Consider the following 4140-nt stretch of genomic DNA (forward strand, 5'->3'; position numbering starts at 1 on the left):
GAAAAGTAAAATCCTACCATATGAGCTGGACAAGGTAACGACTAACGAGTCCCTGGATCGACCGTGCGTGCATAGTGCATAGGTGGGCTTCCAGCTTCCAAAGCAATAAGCCAAGCCCGTGATCTTCTGATGCTTCAGGTGATCTTGCGGGTGTCCGGTGCACCGACGGTGAGGTTGCCGTAGCCGGACAAGATCACAACGATGTGGCCGCTAACTCGCTGTGGCGGCGGGGTAAGCAGGTCGAGTCTAGAAGCCAGCGCAATCAAGCTCTTCGGCGGAGATCAACAGAAGCGCGCGCGCACACACACACGCATACAGCTGGGTGTGATTAATTAGGTGCGTTGATAGATCTATTTGTTTTAAAAGATTAGCCTAATTAATTCTTCAAGGATAGATGTATATGGTTGCTGTGTTCCGTTCACGACGAAAGCTTTTTCTCCATTTAAATTGAATCTGAGAAACCTCCTAGGGAGCCGTGTCCTCTGTGTCTTGCTACAATCATAAGGCTTGGGTTCGTCAAACTTGCGAAGTTTATTGAAGATTCAAAGAACATGTATAAAAGCATCCCGGGGAGCAACGTCCTCTCGCTGGCCAAACATGTAAAGTGCAGGGAAGATTCAAAGTACAGGTAGATTACTTTGTGTTGCCTACGGTCGTAAAGTTTTTCTTTTGTGCATATGGATAGATTTCTACCGGCTGTGTGATGACATGTATATGTTGTAAATTGAACTATTTATAATATTTTTGCAATACTGCAATTTGGTTTGGATGCTACCTTTGCTTAGTGTTATTGCTAAATAATAATTGTCTTTTGTGGCATATAAGGACTGAACGATGTCATGCCAACGCCGCAGCACAGGCTTCACCTCCCTCGACGCGTTCGTACGTACGGCCAGGTATATAGAGGTAACTAATTTTATTCTCTCAATTGGATGAAGGTGCCATATTTGTGTGATTTAGTCACAAGCAGTTCATGCATGCTCTTTATTGATATTGGATAGAGCTAAGAGCATTTCTTTCAGCTATTTATTTTATGCGCCTTCTTCTGCAAGTTGAGTTCTGAAATAAATAGTAAGTTCATCCCATCATGTTTCCTCTCAATAGGAGTGCTGAGGGATTATAAGCTAATGTATGTCAGGTATACTCCATATTATAATTAGTTAGCTTTTGAGAACATGGATACCAAAGCATTCAAGGATTTTCCGATATTATATGTGGATGCTAAGCTATGAGGAGAACCTTATTAGCTCATGCATAATCCATCATTTTTTGATGCAATCTGTTCATGACTTGTACATGACTCAAGCAAATCAGATATTAGGGCAATGACTGCCCTAATTGTTTAGGAAGAGTACTCTGATATAAAGGAAGAATGACTATTGTTATTTGGGTCTTTTTGCAAGCAAGAATGACCTTCACTATTTTTGTGGTGTCTATTAAAATTTTGTGTATTTCTTCTTATGCGAGCACATGTAGCTTAAAAGAAACACTTTTTTTTACTGTTGCTGCTGTTAGGTGCTAACCAATAGTTTTTAGCATTTTTATGGAAGAAAGCATGTATGAAAGCCTTCATATTTTTGTGTTATATGTATTTTTTGCATTTTCCAACTTTCTAGATTTGATTAACTTCATGTTTGCCTGTTATTTCTCAAAGTAATTGGCCGCACATAGGTACTATACACATAAACATTCATGCATGTGCTAGAATTTAGCTGGATTATCAGACCCAGCTAGATCTGGCTTGCTGCGGCGCCAGTGTGCTGCTACTTTTGGGCGCATTTCAGGCTGTGCTTTGTGAATGTGTAAGAGTGGAAATTTGAGGGATTTGGGCGCCCAATCTTTGGATGGAGGAATGGAGCAAGGCGTGATGAGAAAGGGGCGACGAACGGGATGAGATTAAGCAGGCATTTGCATGGCATGTCCGTCTCCATTATGGTTCTCCTATATATAAATTTGCACACTAACACAGGGGTATTATTTATACTTACTATATTATATTACTGTAGCGACCACGTATTGTACATTTACTGGGGATGGCTATATTGAGTGGTCAAGATGCCGATAGTAGTCGCTATGGCATTTTCTTCATTTTTAGAGAAACCTTGGGAAGGTACGTACAATAAAATCTTCTTAGAATAATTTGGAAGAAAGTACTAGGTTTTATGTATATTCAAATTTGTATTTGTCATCAAAATATCAATATAATTATTTTTCACTTTATTTTAAAATGTTAGCTGTGTGCATCAGCACACGGGCATGGCAATAATTTGTGGAGAAATAGATATCCTCCAAGCAACTATACGCCTGGATAAAAAAAAACTACGATAACCTTTTCTATTTTGCGTTTGGAAGTAATTGGTGTACGTGCATGTTAATTAGCACATATTTTTCCTGAAGCTGACATGTGATTGTTGGTCCTATTTTCATAGGAAGAAGACTTGAGAATATACATAACTGATTTAGGAATCTGTATGTGTAAGGTTTTACCCATGGCCATGTACGATTGTTGAGCAAATCATCGAAGCATCATACCATCTAAGCACCGAGATGCACTTTTTTTAATCGTTACAGCATTAGCTGTCAGGCTAATAGAGGTGAGTCAAATTTCTTACTCACATATAAAAAAATCTACCGAGACCAATAGTTACATATTTATAGCTTTGGTGAAAGAACTACACAATAAGAATCAACTAAGCCCTTCTCTGAGAGCTTTACCTACGGTTATCAATTAGAAAAATACTAAGATTGAATATTCTACATACAGTCATATAGAATCCCATTGCCTGCCACCATGTTACCAAGTATGTATTTTCTGGGCATCCAATCTTTATGTTAACTGCAAGTATGTTCTTCATTGGTCGATTTTTTGCATTGTTGGAAAAAATAGACCACTGGACAGATCTTTTCAAGATTATAATTCTCTCCTTTGTTTCTTCTATATGAACATAACTAAGTTTAGTAATTTATGTAATGGGATCCACACAATACGCACTAAAGGAGTTTTGCTAATTTTTGGCATTAATACAAGAATACTCACTCTTAATTTCATATAATCAAAAGCATACAAGAAAATCGGAGCAACCTGTTTATATGGGTACAAATCCAAATAGAAGAAACAACTTAAACGAGGCATCAAGACATAGCTAAAGCTAGATGGATATGCTAGATAGGCAACACATGCTTGAAAATAGGAAAGTAAAAAAAGGAAAGGAAAATAGAAACTTGCATGGACACCCAAGATAAAGGATTCATGAGACAAATGTACATATGTGTGTGTATATGTAAAAACAAGTCACTTTTTACATGTAAAAAAATTCATGTTGAACCGGATGAATCTTATCTCTTATGATCAATCACAAGTAGTCATGAGCTTTTAACCTTTGTCAAGCTCAATAACCTCCTATTTTATCTGATTCGATGTATTTAATAGTTATGTCGATGCTCTCTCAAAAGATGGGGGTTAAATAGATGGTGCTAATGGCTTCAGAACGTCCGTGAAGAGATAGCGAGCATAGTCAAGCCTAAATGTAATCGTTCAATTTGATTAATGAAAGTTTCTTTCCGGCAAAAGCAAATTTGATGGTACTAACCGACTCATGTATTTAAGATTGGAGAAATTATGAATTAAATTTTGAAATGAACTAAGAGTATAACAATTGAAATGAATTAATGTATAATTCATATGAAGCACAACATGAAACTCTTGGAAGAAATAAATCTTCACTTATTGTAGATTTACAATCCGGATAATCCACCATGTAGGCTACATTTCAAAAATAATAATCATGGTGGCTTAGAAAAAAGATAAACACACATGAGAGCCTCAAATGTAGAAGGCGATATAATACATTAGTATGGAACTAAATGATTTAGTATCTGAAGATGATTTTTTTAACAAACTAGATGTCCCTTTGACATTAATGATATGATATAAACTAGAGTAAAATTTGGATATTGAATTGAATCCATGTATGAGGGTGAAGAAATGAGAATGATTAACAATAGCAACTCACAACCTAGCCGCGCAAATATGCGGGTCACTTCGCTAGTTAATTTAGATAAAAGGAACATATTTCAATTCAACTATTGGGAGCGAGCACTACCTCCTGTGCGCCAATTTTTTTTTTTTTTTTTGCAAAT

This window comes from Triticum dicoccoides, chromosome 2B (assembly GCF_002162155.2).
Source record: "Triticum dicoccoides isolate Atlit2015 ecotype Zavitan chromosome 2B, WEW_v2.0, whole genome shotgun sequence".
NCBI lineage: Eukaryota > Viridiplantae > Streptophyta > Magnoliopsida > Poales > Poaceae > Triticum > Triticum dicoccoides.